Source organism: Lactuca sativa, chromosome 4 (genome assembly GCF_002870075.4).
Source record: "Lactuca sativa cultivar Salinas chromosome 4, Lsat_Salinas_v11, whole genome shotgun sequence".
Classification (NCBI taxonomy): Eukaryota; Viridiplantae; Streptophyta; class Magnoliopsida; order Asterales; family Asteraceae; genus Lactuca; species Lactuca sativa.
Window position 1 is genome coordinate 94,256,253 of NC_056626.2, and position 19,482 is coordinate 94,275,734.

Genomic DNA, 19,482 nt, shown 5'->3' on the forward strand with positions numbered 1-19,482 from the left:
CCTCCAAAGAAACATAATCAACCCACCGGTAAGACACCAATCCTTTAGATGGATTCAGCTACGTTCCAAGCTACTGTCACAACAGCCGTAGCAGCCACCCTAGCTGTTCTTAACGCTAACAACCCAAGTTGGAATAGGAACAGTTTCCACATCTCGAACTGTGGCAACACATCAGGAAACCAACAAGGGCTTATCTAGGAGGACACTTCAACTCCCAAACCTAAGAGCACCAAACGAAAATTTTGGAACAAGAAGGAGCGCAAGTTATCTCAGAAACTTGCCAAGAGACAACAACCCGTGATAACTCCTAAAACCACAATATCCGTCAGGCCGGTGCCAACATCAGTGCAACGATATGCTGGAAAACTTCCAAATTGTGAGGAATGAAACTTCCACCATGTAGGAAAATGCTGTGAATCGAAATGTAAGAACTGCAATAGGAAAGGACACACCGCTCGTTACTGTAAAGCACTAGCACCGTCAAACGCTTTGATTTCTAGGGAAAAGGTGGGTCAGGTTTGCTACAATTGTGGCGAACCCGGAAATTTCAAAAGAAATTGTCCACGGGATAAGGATGGTTAGAAAGCTCGCTTCGCGAAAACCCCGACTCAACACATCACTTCCACTACCGACGCTAGCATAGTTCAAGTGTGTGGTGCATGTGGCGAAATGGGACACTTCATAATAGACCGCCATACAGAAAAGAACAATGAGGAAACCGGAGGAGTCTGACCTTAGTGAAGAAGGAAGCATCGAAGGACCCTGCCTTGTTTTGGTACGTTTTCAAAAAACCCAATGACTAATTCATAATCGTGATTTCTTTCCTGTCCAAATTAAATCACGACTTACTTTTAAAAGTGGATGCCCTAATGGGTAAATTATGGTAGTCTAGTGTATATATTAGATTCAGTTGTGATTAAACATGACTTGTATACGCCAAGTAATCATAGGAAAATCCAGTGCGAACCATTCCATTGAGAGCCTATAGTTTCAAAACATCTAGACCCTCACGTTAGTAGTACCCACCAAGTCCAAATCAAACGTAGAAAATACCCGAGACGTTCATTTAGGGATGCCAATGTGCTAGCAAAACGATCCTCCCAAACTAACTTGACACACAATTCTACGACACCATTCGGTCTAGCTCGACTAAGTCTATGTTATACCAAACCCTTTTGTCTTAAATCATTCGATCGCGAAACTCCCGTCGCTCGTGACGACAACCAGATGCGAACATCAAAGAATTCATCTCTCTTCGAAATTTGAAAGTATTCATATGAAGAATATCATCCGCAAAGAGAAGGACAATGTAAGAGAACCATTCGGACAATTGAAGATGTGTCATGGGACACACATCTATCCTTAATTGAACCTTATTGCAACAACGTAAACCTTTCCAGTAGCAAGGTTGCGCCGTTCAAAGCCCTCTGCAGCCATAAGTACAGACCCCATCTATGCTGGGCTTAGTCGGGCGACACACAAATAGACAAGAGTCAAGTCCTCGAGATCTTTGCTAAGATCGGTCCATAGCGCACAAACTCTAGTTACCTCAAGCGCTTAGCAACTCTCATCTCCTCTTCCTCGTTCCAAATCAAAATGAGTGTCTGGACGATGAGACACTTACGATTTCCCCTCGACAGCCTCAAGTTAGACGAGAGTCTACACTTTGTGGGAGAATCATCCGAGCTCATGGACCGAGAAGTCAAGCGAACGAAATAACGTCACATTCCGATAGTGAGGCTCCACTAGAATGTCAAACAAGAACTTGGATTCACTTGGGAGCGCGAGAGTCCCATGAACCTTAAAGTACCTACATATTTTTCCATGACCATGAATTATATTCTTATTCTTGAATTTCGGGACAAAATTCCCTCTAACGAGGGGATGATGTGACAACCCAGAATTTCAATCTTGTACATTTAATCAATTCAATCAATATTCAACTTGTTTTGTCGATTTCTAGTGTTATTCAAGGGGTCATTTAAGTGTTCTAAGCTTGTATATATAACCAAGGTTGAGTTTAGGAATGAGTCGGAGTGTTGAATAGCGAAAAATTGGGCCATAAACACCTCTTGGAGGAGTATACGGCCATACACATAGGTGTGCGGCCGCACACCCACTCCCTTGGCAGCACACTCACTTTTGGGCAGCACCTTTACCTTTATATAAAGGGCAGCCCTTCCTTTCATTCCTTTAGTACCTTGGCAGCACACAACATCATTTCTTCTCAAGTTTCTCCAACTTTGAACCTTCCAAAGCTTCAAAAAGCATGAGTAATCCATCCCTTAACTTGTTGTGCATGAATAACCTCTTGATCTAGGCCTTCAATCATGAAAGTCCCGTCATGTTCTTCATCTCGTTGAAGGAGTGCGACCACACACTCATGTGTGCGGCAGCACACTCCTGTGTGCGGTAGCACACTCCAGTGTGCGGCAACACACTCATATGTACGGCAGCACACACATTTGTGCGGCCATACACACACCATAGGACCACAAACCCATTTCTAAGACCCTAAACTTGTACTACAACCAAGTATGGGCCTAGGACACTTCATGGATGCAAGTATGGACCTTGAAAAAACCTCAAAGGTACCTTCCATCATGAGGGTACGGCCACACACCCATGGTCGTACACACCTTTAAAGTGGCCATACACCTCACTCATGTAATCCTTTGAGGTCCTAACACTTAGTGAAAGTAGTCCCAAGTTCTTAGAATGGTTCTTCGTCACATCTAGTGGTGAAATACCATCATTTGACTCCTTTATGTTTCATTACTTGTTGATTAGGATCAAATCGTGTTCAAGGCTTCACTTGAACATCCCGCATTCCGTATCGATCATTCATTCAAATCACCCGAGGTGAGTTCATACCCCTACATTTTTCCGTATTTTTAATGTTTTCAGGGGGGGGGGATACAAGCTAAACCTAAATATTTTCAAATCTCATGAAATTCTCATACGTTAACCCTTTTGTACTGTGTTGAGCATAAGGGTCGTTTTTCACTGAAATTTCATAGTTTTTCAGATTCACTATTCACTACGTTACTCATGCAAACTATCATCGGTATAGTTTGGGATTTTTCTAAACATAACAAGTATAGAAACTTTCACTACTAAGCGTATGCACTAAGAACAGGAATAGTTTACAGTTTGCACCACTACTCTATCACATTTTCATAACTGTAATTATCTCTACGAACAGTATACATTCGGATTTTCACTACGGTAGAACGCTACTACAATACATGTAAACTAGATTGTACGATACTGTGAGGCGCTACTTCATTACTGTACCCTTAGGTGTACAGGGATAAATCCTATCATAGTATAACCAGAGTCTCCTGGAGGGAGAGCGTGATATTTGTGAATAGATTTATTCGGGACTGACAATCCCACACCCGAACTGCTAGCTACAGTTGGGTAGGCATGCCCAGGGTGACAAATGTCATTTATACTAAATAGAACTAAAACTCACTACCTATACTGGCCAAAGCCAGGGTTTTCAAACAGAACCAATTATGCAATGGCTTCACATACAAAATACTTATACTTCATGATTAGCTTTAGCTAGTCACATGAGGTAGTATTTTCGCATATCACTACAGTTTTTTCAGTAACGAACAGTCATGGTTTTATACGGAATCGATAACGCTAGATTTTCACTAAAGAAAATATTGGATTTTCTTGAAAACACACAGATATTCATGGTTTACTATAGAACTGATAACAATATATTTTCATTAAAGAAAATATCGGATTTTCTTAAAACTATACAAACATTTCTGCTAGCTCATCAACAAGTTTCATTACAAACTACTGCTTATGAACTCACCAGCTTTATGCTGATATTTTTAAACTGCTTGTATTCTCAGGAAATCAGTAGACAGGTACCTGCTGGGTTTTTGAGGAGTTGGAGCAATAAGAGTTTAATGTTTATATTCTATATATATTATGTATGATGAAATCCAAACAAGTTTCAGACAATTTCCAAATTGATGTAAACATTTTTATCTAAGTATTCAATGTAATGTTTGCGTTGCTATGATTGCTATTATACATTGGTTGTGATGCTATACATGACGTCCTCCACCCCAGAACATTTCCGCCATTCTGGTTTTGGGGTGTGATAGATGATGATTGGCCTGAAGTAGATTTGGGCACCCACTAGTATTTAGGTTTTGAAAATTTCACAGCTGATTTGGAAATGGTTTTTTAAGCTTTGAGCATTTAGATTTCCGGCTAAAATTAGTTGAAGATCCAGACGCACCCTTTGACGAAATCAATTTTGACTTAGTCGCATTCGATTTCGGCAAAGCAGCTACAGCTAATTCAGTGAAAACCTGTTTATTTGATTTAAAAACGGTCCTTATTTTATTATGATTAACCTTCCAATCATCATATTGAGATTGAGGATGAGATCTCGAGGACTTTCTAGTTAAAGACCTTTCTCGAGACTCGTTCTCTCTCCTTGGTGAGGAAAAATGCACAAATGCCCTATTGGGACAATTTCGAGTGATGTGACCAGCAGTACCACAGTTGAAACAAATTTGCTTATTATCACTAGACCTGATACCGCCCTTATCAGATTTCATGCTCTTATCTATTTTTCTAACTTTCCCACATTTGCACGTGCAGGAGTTAGATTGTGTGACATATGTTAAAGGTGTAGATGTGCAAGTGTCAGATTTGGCAGGTTTCTCAAAAACAACAACAAAAACATTTAAGTTTGACATCACTGTTGGAATAGTTTCTAAGGCTGCAACTATATTAGGCAAGTATTTGACCCGATTGTGCATGGTCATTTTGGGTTGCCTTCACCATAGCAACTTGATAGGATGATTTATTATGAGAGAATAAATATTATTAATATATTATGAGAATAATATAAGGAATAATATTATTGTTATTTGATTAATATAAGTCATAAATTAATTAGAATTAATTTGGTGACTTAAAGAGATTAATTAAATAAGAGGGTATAAACTGTCAATTGTTTGATAGTTACACTTTAGACTGTAAATCCTTAAGGGATGGAGATTGGACGGGTTCTAGAGCTTGAGATAGCTCAAAATCGTCCAAGGATTATCTATGGTAAGGATTTGGATTGCTTTAAGAGAAGATTATCCAACTAGGGTTTAAGGTGAAACCCTTAAGGAGTCTACAAGTATAAATAGACCCCATGGCTAAGGGAAATCGGCATCTCTTCTCAAAGTAAGAAAACCCTGGCCGAATTTCTTCCCTCTCCTCTCTCTCAAATCATCTTCCTTGCTATTTGGTGTTTGTAAGTCATTAGAGGAGTGACAATTGTGACTCTAGAGCTCCAAGACAACAAGATCAAAACAAGAGATTCAAAGGTAAACTTCTAGATCTGATTTTGTATTGTTTTATACCTAATTAGTTGTTAGAAGTCTTGGATTCAAAGCATGTTTAATTAGAAAGCCTAGATCCAAGCATTAGGGTTTTGCATGCGCACATAGGAAAGTTCTTATGGCTAAAACCCATCAGTGGTATCAGAGCCTAGATTGGTTTCTATTAAATTGTTGCTTGTTTGTTTGAAACTTGTGTGCAAAATTCGAATTTTGTGTTTCTGTGTCATGAACTCGACGAGTCCCATGGTGGACTCGACGAGTTCGCCTGACTCGACGAGTCCAGTTGGGAACTCGACGAGTTCGAGCGTCAGGTAGGGCCAGATTCAGGATTTTTTCATATTTATCTTATGGAAACTTACCTTTATCATATTAGATCAACCCTAATCCGATTTTCTGATATATATGACTATAATCTTGATCTAATTAAAGATGTTTATCAACGAATAAAATATTTAATTTCCTTATATGATAATTAATTAATTATTTTTATTAAATTGGTAATTATCTTGCAAGAAATAATTAAATAAATCAAATATGGATAATTATGGAATTAATTGTTAATTGAGATTATTTGTTATTTAATCCTCCATGTTTTAAATGTTTAAAACTTGTCCTCAAGTTTTGAAATTTATGTTTTGTGATTAAAAGTTTTAATTTAGACAATTTAAATTACAAACCCTAGATTTTTAAAAGTTTAAAATACAATCCTATACTAATATAATATTACAAGATTAATATATATATATATATATATATATATATATATATATATATATATATATATATATATATATATATATATATATATATATATATATATGTATGTATAACTAAAATGCTAGTCTTACCGTTAGTAGGCCTCATTCACGAAGCCGATCTATAAGGTGGGTATAAGGTTGCGGCCTATAAAATGGCGCTTAATGGGTGTACACTCACACCCACCGCTTGCTTGATCGTTGGAGGGTCGTTAGCCGAACGGGTAGAATAGGGCAACCTCATCCTCTCATTAAAAGTATAATATGAAATACAAAGTAACTACACATTTTTTTAAAAAAATTTCCCAATCTTAGTTACTTTAGGAAAAGTGAATTGATGCAATCCCATGAAATTACACTTTGCACCCTTGCTAAGAAGTTAGTGGAGCGTGTGTGGTTTACCGGCACACTAATTGGTTCTAAGCAAAGGTGGCAAAGGGTGATTCATTGTTTATCATAGTTCGATGGAGCGTGTATGGTTTACCGGCAAATTGAATAGGTGATCGTTACAATGAAGGCACCATGTGAATTTGCATGGTAATTCACACCCGCTTTGTGATCCTCGGTATCCCAGTCACAAACAAGAGGGGCATATCAAGATTTAAACATGCCATTGAATAGTATCAATGAATCTCATCCGAACCTAGGAATTCTCAATACATTTAGGACTTAAAGTTATGTTTTTATGGTGGAGAATTAATGAATCGTCATTCACTTACCTTAATATTATTTGCATGTTAGATTACAGCATCCCTTTTCTAATATGTAAATATTGTTGTTGGATCCTAGCCCTAATTTTTCTTATTGGGTGATAATTAGGGATTCATATTCTAATCTATCTTTGTCCTTTCTATTTGTAGATGTCGAACGCAAACAACGTTGCTGCTAGTTCTTTCACATTGATGAGCCTTTGTCAAAAGGTCAATTTCGATGGGACGAACTTTAGCGAATGGATAAGATACATTCGCACCATTGCTCGCTATGAGGATAAGGAGTATGTCCTCAATGAGAAGCTCGAGAAAATCAACTCTGAAATCGCTATTCCGGCTGAAATGACCGCTTTTGAAACTCATGAGCGCGATGCAACGAAGGTACATTGCAGCATGATAGCCACCATGAACTCCGAATTCCAAAATTCCTATGAGGACATGTACCCGTACGAGATGCATCAAGACTTATTGGAGAGATACCACCAAAACGCGAGACAAGAGCGTTATGAGATTTTCACTAACATGATTTCCGCTAAGATGGGTCATGGAGAGTCTCTTACCGTGCACCTGCAAAAGATGCAAAGGTATGTCGACCGCCTTCGCAAGTTAAATGTTGATTTTGGGGAAGACTTGGCGATCGACATGGTGCTTCACTCTTTGCCTCCGTGCTACAATCAATTTAGGATGACCTACCACATGAACAAGGAGGAGGTCACCCTAAGCAAACTCTAAGGTCTCTTGAGGGTTGCTGAGAGCAACTTCAAGGACAAGTCTGTTGCACCAACTCCCAATCCGCCCGCTGCTCCTGTCTTGGCAATTGGACAAGGAAAGGGAAAGAAGAGGAAGGCTTCATCTAAGAACTATCATAAGGTTAAAGCCCGAGATGGTGCCTCTTCTAGTGGGACCAAAGTTGATCCTGCTAAACCCTGCCCTAACCCGAAGGAGGCAGAGTGCCACCACTGCCACAAGATAGGACATTGGAAGAGAAGCTGCCCAGAGTACCTGCAAGCCATCAAGGAAGGAAAGATCAAGCCATCTTTCGCAGGTACATACACAATTAAATCTAACGATTCTAATCATGCTATTTCTTGGGTTCTTGATACCGGTTGTGGTTACCACATTTGTTCTAATGTGCAGGGACTAAGAAGAAATAGGGATGTGGAGCAAGGAAGGATCAATCTAATCATGGGGAACAGAAGATCGTCGCCTGTGACCAAGATTGGAGTGTATTCTTTAGTGCTTAGGAATAGTTTATGTTTAGATTTGAACAATTGTTGCTATTCGCCAGAAATGGCTAGAAACATCATTTCATTTCATGGTTTGTTTAAACAAGGTTTTAGATTTTCTTTTAATAATGCAAATGGTTCTATTTTAGCTTATCTAAATGGTGTCTTTTATTTTGAAGCTATACCATGTAATGGAATATATGAAACTGTTATGATTGTTGATAACTTAGGAAATGATGTTTTGAACATAGATTCTTCCAATAGTATGGATAGAGCATCCTTGTGGCATTGTCGTCTTGGACATGTCAACAAGAAGCGCATAGCCCAACTTCAAAAGGATGGAGTGTTGGAGTCATTCAACCTTAGGGAAGATGACACATGCGAGTCTTGTTTACTTGGAAAGATGACTAAGTCGCCCTTCACAAGTACGTGTGAAAGGGGTGAGGGTTTATTGGACCTAATACATACCGATGTATGTGGACCGTTTAGATCAACCACGAAGGATGGGAACCGCTTCTACATGACTTTTACCGATGACTATAGTAGATATGGGTATATCTATTTAATCAAGCAAAAGCCAGAAACTTTTGAAAAGTTCAAAGAGTTCAAGAATGAAGTGGAGAATCAATTGGGCAGGAAAATCAAGATGCTTCGATCCGATTGAGGAGGAGAGTACCTAAGTCTTGAATTCCACGATTATCTCAAGGAGTGTGGAATAGTTTCACAATTGACGCCACCTAGGACACCACAATTGAATGGTGTGGTAGAAAGGCGTAATCGAACCTTATTGGATATGGTTCTCTATATGATGAGTCGTGCTTCACTACCAATCTCTTTTTGGGGGTATGCCTTAGAGACTGCCGCCCATATCCTTAACCGAGTCCCTACTAAGAAGGTTGCCAAAACACCTCACGAGATGTGGACAGGGAAAGCTCCCCCGTTATCACATATCAAGGTTTGGGGTTGCGAGGCTTTCGTAAGACGAGATACTCATGACAAGCTCGAACCTCGAAGTGAGCGATGTATTTTCATCGGCTACCCGCAGAAATCCTTTGGATATCTCTTCTATAGACCGAAGGACAATGATGTCTTTGTTGCGAGGAGAGGGGTTTTCTGAGAGTGAGAACTCATAAGCCAAGGAGACAGTGGGAGGCAAATCGAACTTGAAGAGATTCAAGAGTCGATAGATGAAGGAACCTCTACCGCTGGCACTCAACCCGAGGAGGAAACTCCGGTTGAACCAATTGACGAGTCCTTACCTCTTAGACGTTCCGAAAGAGTTAGAGTTCAACCCCAATTTTATGGTTTTCATATTACTACCGAAGGGGACACGTATATTAGTGATGGTACACTAATAAACCCTGATGAACCTAATAGCTATAAGGAAGCCATAGCAGGCCCGGAGTCTGTGAAATGGAAAAAGGCAATGGATAACGAGATCCAATCCATGTATGATAACCAAGTTTGGAATTTGGTTGATTATGTGCCCGGACGTAAGACCATTGGGTGCAAATGGATCTTCAAGAAGAAGACCGACGTGGATGGAAACATACACACATATAAAGCTCGATTGGTTGCGAAGGGCTTTACTCAAACTCCCGGAGTTGATTATGATGAGACCTTCTCACCAGTTGTGAAGATAAAATCTATTAGAGTGATGCTAGCGATTGCCGTATTTCATGATTATGAGATTTGGCAAATGGATGTCAAGACCGCTTTCCTTAATGGGAAGTTGGCTGAGGATGTTTACATGGCTCAACTAGAGGGGTTTGTGGATCCGAAGCATCCAAATAGAGTGTGTAAGCTTGACAAGTCCATTTATGGACTTAAGCAAGCATCTCGTAGATGGAATCTTTGCTTCGATGAGAAAGTCAAAGAGTTTGGATTTGTACAAAGCGAAGATGAATCGTGTGTATATGTCAAAGCCAGTGGGAGTATAGTAAGCTTCCTTGTTCTATATGTCGATGACATATTACTCATAGGAAACGACATCCCGACTCTGCAGGAGGTTAAGTCCTGGCTCGGGAGGTGCTTCGCTATGAAGGACCTCGGAGAGGCTTCTTACATTTTGGGAATAAGGATAGTAAGGGAGAGAAGTAAGAGACTAATAGGACTTAGTCAGAACACTTACTTAGAGAAGGTACTAAAACGTTTTAGTATGGAAAACTCAAAGAAGGGAGAATTACCTATACAAAGTAATGCCAAGTTGAGTAAGACTCAAAGTCCGAGTACCGAAGCTGAAATAGCATAAATGAGCCGAGTACCATACGCTTCCGTAGTTAGCTCAATCATGTACGCTATGACTTGTACTCTCCCTGATGTAGCCTTTGCTGTGAGCATGGTTAGCAGATATCAAGGGAACCCTGGCAGAGCCCATTGGATTGTGGCGAAGAATATCCTTAAGTACCTTCGGAGGACGAAGGAATGGTTCTTAGTCCTCGGAGGGAGTGATGACTTGAAGGTGCGAGGGTATAGCGACACCAGTTTTCAGACCGACAGGGACAACTACCGTTCGCAGTCGGGTTGGGTCTTTACCCTGAATGGAGGAGCAGTGACATGGAAAAGTTCCAAACAAGAAACCGTAGCTGATTCAACGTGCGAATCAGAGTACATTGCAGCGAGCGAAGCGTCGAAGGAGGCAATATGGTTAAAGAACTTCATCAGTGATCTTGGAGTCGTACCTGCCATAAAGGAGCCCATGGAGATTTTCTGTGATAATGAAGGAACGGTTGCCTTGACCAAGGAACCGAGGGATCATGGTAGATCTAGACATATCGACAGAAAATATCACTTTATTAGACATCGTGTAGAAGAAGGACAACTCGTAGTGAAGAGGATATCATCAGAGGATAACCCAGCAGATCCGCTTACGAAGGGACTGAGTAGGGTTAAGCACTTGCAACATTCTAGGAGTATTGGGCTGAAGGATGATATTAGCATAGATTAGATAGTAGTAGAAACGTGTAATAGATAAATGTAATTAACATTTGATGATTAAATAAAGGAGTTTTATTTATGAGTAATGTTACTGTCTTATGTTAATTGTTTAACTATTGTTTCATTTTTCATGTTTTGACTTCCAAAATAATTGAATTTATTAAGAATAATCGAATTATTCAAATTGTCCACAATCGTTCATATGTTGGAAGTAGATATGAATGAAGATTGTCGTGAAATGGGGCGTAGATTGTCTAAATTGTATTAGACATAGCAAAGGGTTGCTGCGACGTTCATGAGTGCTTATGAACTAGTTTTTAGCATTACAACAAACCCAGCTTGTTGGAATCACCTTATGGAATATGATATAAAAGGGTGATCGCAAGATGATAATATCATATAGTCTTAAAACCTAGATATATGGTTTGTTATTTGTTAATTGATTGTACATTGATAATGCGAAAATGCATCAGTAACTCGGTGTTATAAAGCGCATTGTTGTGTATAGTTTCTTAATAAATAAGTAAATGCATATAAGTCGAAGTTTATCTGTAACTTTTATCCTAAGAAGGTAAAAGCGATATCTCGACCGCTCGATGATTTGATTTGACTTATGTGTCGGGCCTGGTCAGAACTGAATTGATGTGTTCGATTAAGTTCTATGTCAAATAAATCGGAGATCGAGAAACCAAATGCTTGACTAATCATTCCATAGAAATTGTCAGCATGATATCTAACAGAGGACTGTACGATCCCTTATCTAAAGGACAAGATTGATTAGATCAGAGTTTGACAGCGTCTTTGAGAGCTACGATTGCAAATCGAATTGTACTTGTGCATATAATTGCTAGACTTATCCAAGTGGGAGACTGTTGGAATAGTGTCTAAGGCTGCAACTATATTAGGCAAGTATTTGACCCGATTGTGCATGGTCCTTTTGGGTTGCCTTCACCATAGCAACTTGATAGGATGATTTATTATGAGAGAAAAAATATTATTAATATAATATGAGAATAATATAAGGAATAATATTATTGTTATTTGATTAATATAAGTCATAAATTAATTAGAATTAATTTGGTGACTTAAAGAGATTAATTAAATAAGAGGGTATAAACTGTCAATTGTTTGATAGTTACACTTTAGACTGTAAATCCTTAAGAGATAGGGATTAGACGGATTCTAGAGCTTGAGATAGCTCAAAATCGTCCAAGGCTTATCTATGGTAAGGATTTGGATTGCTTTAAGAGAAGATTATCCAACTAGGGTTTAAGGTGAAACCCTTAAGGAGTCTACAAGTATAAATAGACCCCATGGCTAAGGGAAATCGGCATCTCTTCTCAAGTAAGAAAACCCTGGCCGAATTTCTTCCCTCTCCTCTCTCTCAAATCATCTTCCTTGCTATTTGGTGTTTGTAAGCCATTAGAGGAGTGACAATTGTGACTCTAGAGCTCCAAGACAACAAGATCAAAACAAGAGATTGAAAGGTAAACTTCTAGATCTGATTTTGTATTGTTTTATACATAATTAGTTGTTAGAAGTCTTGGATTCAAAGCATGTTTAATTAGAAATCCTAGATCCAAGCATTAGGGTTTTGGATGCGCACATAGGAAAGTTCTTATGGCTAAAACCCATCAATCACATCATCACAAGTAAAAACATCAGTCTTAACACTAGACACAGACTCATCACAAATAGGAACACCAAACTTAGACACCAAATTATTTGACTCAAACTTCTCATCCCATTGCTTTTACTGGTTTACTGACACATCTGCATTTGAAGTAGAAATGTTAGTATCCAAAACCCTAGCACTAGGTCCTATTGCCTGTTCAGCAGCTAATTTACCATAAATCATGTATGGTTCTCTATATATCTCTTCTTGTGTCAAAGGAGTAGAAATATAGTTGTGATTAAATGGAAGAGGGCACTCCCATATCCTATACCTACTTGTTTCTGGTCCTTCCATTTCATTTTTTTTAATATAGTTGCAACCCTCTCACTTGACACATCGAATTTTTTGAAGTTAAAATCAGCATTTTGAAAACGAGTTTTCAATGTATCAAGTTCTGCAGTTACAGCAGCAAGTTTACTTTTATTGTGATCATAGTTTACACACTTGTTGTTGTAATCTTCTTGCAATTTCCTGAAGTCCTTAGTCTTGGCCTCTAATTTTTCTTATTTTGGTTTTTGTTCTTTCCTAATAGTATATCTCTCATATTTTAGATCCTCATTTTCTTGTTTAATTAACTCGATTTGATCACGTAAAAAATTGACAATCTTAATACAAGATTAGGAACAAGCAGTTTCACTAACCACTGGTTTTGCAAGCTCCGGTGTGGTTTGAGCCATGAATGCAAATTGGAGTTCCATCATTTCTGCTTCTGGGTCTGTTTCAGCTTCTCTTTCAGCAACATCATTGATTTGGGCGAGATGAGCATTTTCAGGTCCTGAAATTTTCAGAGCTTGAATCTGATCCTCCCAGTAAAATGATTGAGCCACCACCGCAAGATTTGCGGTCTGATTGTTGATGGTGGCTCCCCTGTTGTTATTTACTGGCACCATTGTTCTTTCATTGTTCTCTCTCCTATCATGGATAAGACATTCTTTAGCAAAATTACCTGGTTCATGGCAATTGAAGTAGCGAAGTTTGCCTTTGTCGAACCCAACTTTCCTTTCTGCATTCATCCCCCAGTTATTTTTTTCCTGTCCTTTTAGAGAACTGTTTAGCACGGAATACAGCTATAGCAATTTGCCAGGTTATATCCATTTCCTCCACATCTTCAGGACGAATTTGATCCAAATCAGCAAATGACAACTGTGGTGGCAATTCACCCGCCACAAAAGCATTATAACAGTTAACCAAACCAGTTGCAATAGCCAAGTTCTCTTCATTTTCTTTGGAAACAGGAATTTGAGCAGAAACTGGAACACTTGTATTTGAAGATGAAGCAACTTGGGGATAAGGTTGGCAAGCAACAAATGATGATTGAGCAGCAAAGGATGACTGAGGAGTGACAAATGATGACTGCGTAGTAGCAAAAGGTAGAACTTGAGGATTAGTAAAGGATAAGAAAGCATTATTTGATTGAATCTCGAGATTGGTAGAAGAATATGAGTTAACATGGTTGATGTCTTTTTGTTTGTCATCAAGATCACAAGCTTTAATGATGGCCATGAGTTCAACCAAACTAAGTAGATTAAGATTCTTGGTTTTCTTGATGATAACAATATTCACATCCCATGTCTTTGGGAGAGAATTAAGCAACTTCTTGTTGACCTCTGATCTTGGCAATGAAACCCCAGTGGAACTCATTTTGGTGGTGAGTGTAATAAAGTGTTGCAATTGAACGTCTAAAGTTTCTCCAAGAATGTGATTAAACATATTGAATTTCTGTCTCAGCATGTCTTGACAGCTTTGTTTCATATCCTCATTCCCTTCATATACTTCAATCAAAGCTTCCTACAGATTCTTTGCTGAAGTGTATCTTCTAAAGCCTTGTGCAATCTCTGGGGATAATTCCAATGTGAGGGTAGCCAGTACTCTTTCTTGCTCTTCAATCTTCTCAAAGTCTTCATCGGTGTAATGCTCAATCGGTTTCTCAACAACCGTTTCATCTTTGAGTGTTGTGATAATTTAGATTGGTCCTCTCAAAATACTTCTCCAGATTTTGAAATCTTTCATCTTGATATATTTTTCCATGCGGTATTTCCATTTTGGGAACCCCTCAGCAGATAGCAGGCGCGGGATGCGTGTAGTTGTGCCAATAACGAAGTCAAGTTCATGATGAGCTGATGATGATGTTTGTAAATCCATTTTTTTTTTCAGAAATTATCAAATCGAAAGTCTACTAAGAAAAGTACTTAAAATTAAAAGCTCAAGCAACTAAAGGAGTTCATGGTCACACAAGGATTACGGTCGTATAGGGGATTACGGTCGTACAAAGGACTACAACCGTACACTTCAACCGTACACAGTCAAGGTTTTTACCGACAATGATCTTGAATGGTTTACGGCTATACACGGGAGTCCGACTGTACACTCTTCAACAAATTTCAACCGTACACACCAAAAGCACTTGAATTCCAATTAAAATCTGATCCAATGGCTTTGAATGTTGATCAAAAGCAAATATCCAATTAGTAATCTCGAATTATCCTCAATAATGATGAAATAAGTCTTACCGTACACACGAAGATCCAAATTGACACCGGTTTGGCTCTGATACCAATTGTAAGTCTCGATTTCAATGATCCAAACCAATGATCAAACAAATAGCAATCAATCAGAATAAGAATGGAGTAGAGGAAAGATTAAGCCAAGCATGCACACATTAATATCACAAAAACGTCAGGTATACCTTAGAAACACACTCATACATCACTCTATGACTGACACTGACAAGCTCTATTCATAGGACCACCAGCCAAACACCTGTGTATGGCCGTACACAGGAGTACGGTCGTACACACGACCACGGTTGTACACAACTTACAAAAATTACATACACCAAAATAATGCCCAAAAACCTACCAAGACTTATACAAGATGGATGCCTAGCCCAAACCACTAAATTATGACCTATCATTCTCCCAATGTTTTGGCGGTTCGAAGGCACCAACGTCGGCCCATTGATTATTGTTATTAGAATGATAGCCGTCTATGTGACTCTTGCATGTATCATATGTGTTTATTTGTATACTGGGCGGGGCCTAATGCCAGGTGAGGTCTGATGAGTGTGTTGGCGGGGCCCATCGCATGTTACAGACAGATCTGTACTGGGTGGGCCCTAATGTTGGGCGAGGCTCATTGTATGTATGGTATGTGGTATTTGGGTAAAACTCACTAAGCTTTATGCTTACGATTTATGTTTATGTTTCAGATACTTTCAGTTCAAATGGGAAGGGCCCAGCTTGATCGCAACACATCCACTCATGTTTCCGTATTTTTATGATTTTGAGATTGTACTATGATAAATATTTTACTTTGACATACTTCTGGATGGTTTGATATTAATATTTAATGTTTTTTTGTTGAATTAAAAATTATTATTATTATTATTATTATTATTATTATTATTATTATTATTATTATTATTATTATTATTATTTTATGATTTTTGGGATGTTAGAACTTCCTAAGAGTTTTATGTGATATGTGTGTTTGGTGATCATGCATATCTGTAATCTTTAAGTTAGATATGTTATTTACCTAACATTTCTATATAAACTAGATATGTTGCCCATGCTCCGCATGGGCCGTGTGCGACTGATTTAAGTGTCGTTTTTGTTTAAAGATGCAGGTGAGATAATTCGACCCTAATTTTCACAGACGGAGACGGATAGATAAAAACAAAAAAAAACAAAAATAAATAAATATGCGGACCAATATATAAAAAATATACCAAAAGAAGAAAATGACAGACGACAGAAAGTGAAAGGGACGAGAAAAAACAAAAAAAATTAAATATGAGGACAAACCCGGACTTTGCCCCATGCCGTTTTTTGTGTTTTTTATGAAAAAATACAAAGGTTTAGACTGTAAGGACTAAAAGTGTCAAAATGGCTAAAAAATAAAGGGGTTGAAATTAGCAAGTTTTAAAAAAGTGATCAAAGTTGTCAATTCCTTAAAGTTTTGTGGCCAACCTTTGAATATTAAACGGTTCTTAAAAAATGTAAAAATTTTGATTGCAATGACTAAAAGTGTCAAAATGACTAAAAAATAAGGGACAAAATTGACAAAAAACATACATGTTCATTATTCCTAACTTTGAACTTTTATATATATATATATATATATATATATATATATATATATATATATATATATATATATATATATATATATATATATATATATATATATATATATTAACTATCTTATAAAACAAATCTAACTATTTCTAAAAATAAATTAAATATAATAATAATATTTTTTTAAGACGCCCAAACCATTAAGCTAATTCTACAAGTAAGCATTAATAAAATAATATTAAATTTTAACCACGTTATTTTAATACTTATAAATCTAATACTCTTCCCTTAATTCAGGGTTCATTCAAAATTTGAAAACTTTTTCATCCAAATACGCTCCAACAAATATCTTAAATATCTTAAATTCTGCATATATTGACCTGCTCTTCATCTTCGTCCAATTGAATCGATCAATCGACCTTTACAACATTAACCATCATCCAAACATCAGCCACTATCACTGATGTCCTAGGGTTCGCCATACCCATCGTCACCACCAATCCCCCATCTATAAATCCTCAAAATCTCGCTGCTAGAGTATTTAAGAGTTTATCGCTTGGGTTGCTTGCCCTGATATCTGCATTACGTCAACATATTTTTTCATCATATGTACACTTATTAGTTAACATTTGGTGGTATATACTTTGTAGCTTACAACGTGAACTGAAGGTCACCCTAGATTTGCTTCCAAATCAATTTGGGTCCAAAAGTAGCTTCCAATATGTCTGTACAAACACATATGCAGCAAGGTGGATCAAACTCGAAAGGAGAAAAAAGATAGAAAGTTTAAGTAGAGGCCTGATTGAGTATTTTGAATTTGGTGAGAAGTTCTAGGAAGAATTTTTCCCTAAAATGATATCTTTATCGATCTGTAAACCCCAAAACATCTTCAATCTAAAAAATCAAAATGAATACCACCAAGGCCTCTCTCTGAACCTTCACTATCTAAACATCTATTTTTAACTATGTATGTGTATCGATTTATGGATTTGGATCTAAATCTGGACACTAGAAACATCAATTTTATCCCTATTTGATTTAGTTTTTATTTGGATTTACAGGTATGGTTTGGACAACTTAGGCATGGCCATTTCGATGAACAACAGAATTAGGAGTAAGTTGTAGAAGGAGGAGGAACAACCGTTGATGCAGTAAAAGTAGGAAATTTTTTATTTTTTGTGTTTTGTATAATTCTCTGTTTTAATGGGTATGGTTGTCTGTTTTTCGTTTTTGTGTTTTTCTTAAGGGAAAAAGGCCTTGCTCATGATGTACAAAGGATTATGGAGCAGGTTTGTCACTCCCATCTTTTTTTGTTTTAAGAAACCAACCCATAGCCTTGTAGTCCATGTCTCCTTATATCGATTTTTGTATCCTATTTTTTGGTTCCATGTCTATCAGTGACTGGGTTGGATATGAACATGATGACCAGTTTTGATCAACTATATGGTTTTATCAACGATTAAGTAAGAAATTAAAAATCATATCAAGCACAACTAAACCTGATATACTTTTTAATAGTTTAATAATTGTTTCACTTATTTTTATTGGAAATTTGCAATTGATTCTTCTGTTTGAATGTGTCTTGGAGTTTTTTTCTTATTGTTTTGTTAGTTTAGGGTTTTGTTGAAAATATAACCACACTCTTTTCCTCATTTTGTTAGTGAGGATACCGTATGTATTTGTTAGTACATTGACCTCTGTTTATGTACAAGTCTTGATTTGGATTTCTTATTTTTTTTTTTATTGCAGATGAAGCTTCTACATTTTTAAAGAAAAAAGTTTCAGCTGCTGCTAGAGGTGCACAAAAAAACCAATTCACGATCCGAACCGGTTTCCGAACTGAAAACCGGTTCACCCCCGGCCCAAGCTAGAACCAATCCGATGCAAAACCAAACCGCCAGTTTGTATAGGTTTAGAAATATATATGTTGGCACCGGTTTAGAACCGCTTTAATGAGAACCAGTTTGCAGAACCTGTTTAGAACCGGTGTAGAATCGGTTTTTCGAAGTTACCTAAATATATATATTTTAACAAAAGTTAATTGAAACAAACAAAAGGATTAACGAGGAAACAAAAGCAAAGCATGCTTAAAGGATGAAGCAATTGTTTCTAGAAGGCAAAACATGCTTAAAGAAGGGGACAACTTTATACTTTCCATGTGAAATTCCTGCACAAACCATAGTTGACCATTTTACCCCTGCACAATTTTATCTCCTTCTTTGGTGCACCTGAACCAACAAGAAAGGAGCAATTGTTTCAAAAAGAAACATTGCCTTCTCTTTTTTTGGTATCTCATAATATGATGTTGTGTTCTTACAATGTTGGTATTGCAATTGTGTTAGAATTTAGCTTAACAGTAAAAGAAGAGATGGAGTTTTTTTTTACGTGAAATGCATGGAGACACAACTTATTGCTTACTGTCAAACTCTTCCTGCTTCAAACCATATTTCATACAAGTGGTTTTTTTTTGATCGGTGTCATATGAACCGGTTTGGAACCTAATGGAACCGGTTTGCAAAATTCACATATTTTTATTGACGAACCGGTTAGGCTTGAACGGGTGTTAACTTTGTTGACCTGACCCGAACCGGTTTGGAAAAAAAAAACCCGGTTTGTGCACCTCTAGCTGCAGTTAGGAAAACTTCAGACCATTTATTGGAACTACGGTGGCTTCCTGATATTCCATTTGTCTTTGCAAGCTTTCTGGTCACAACAGTTTTCAATTTGC

The 19,482-nt window shown here is 37.6% G+C and overlaps 1 long non-coding RNA gene across 4 annotated transcripts; it reads left to right on the forward strand.

The window, feature by feature from the left end:
* The first annotated feature begins 17,065 nt into the window (after window positions 1–17,065).
* LOC111897146 (uncharacterized) lies at window positions 17,066–18,835 on the forward strand. 4 transcript variants are annotated; one of them, XR_006190543.2, is made up of 4 exons: window positions 17,066–17,721; window positions 17,816–17,911; window positions 18,001–18,043; window positions 18,504–18,835. It is a non-coding gene; the product is annotated as an uncharacterized LOC111897146 (long non-coding RNA). The 4 variants fall into 4 exon arrangements; XR_002852101.3 differs by having other exon boundaries at window positions 17,066–17,911; XR_008231646.1 differs by having other exon boundaries at window positions 17,816–18,043.
* The last annotated feature ends 647 nt before the right edge of the window (window positions 18,836–19,482 follow it).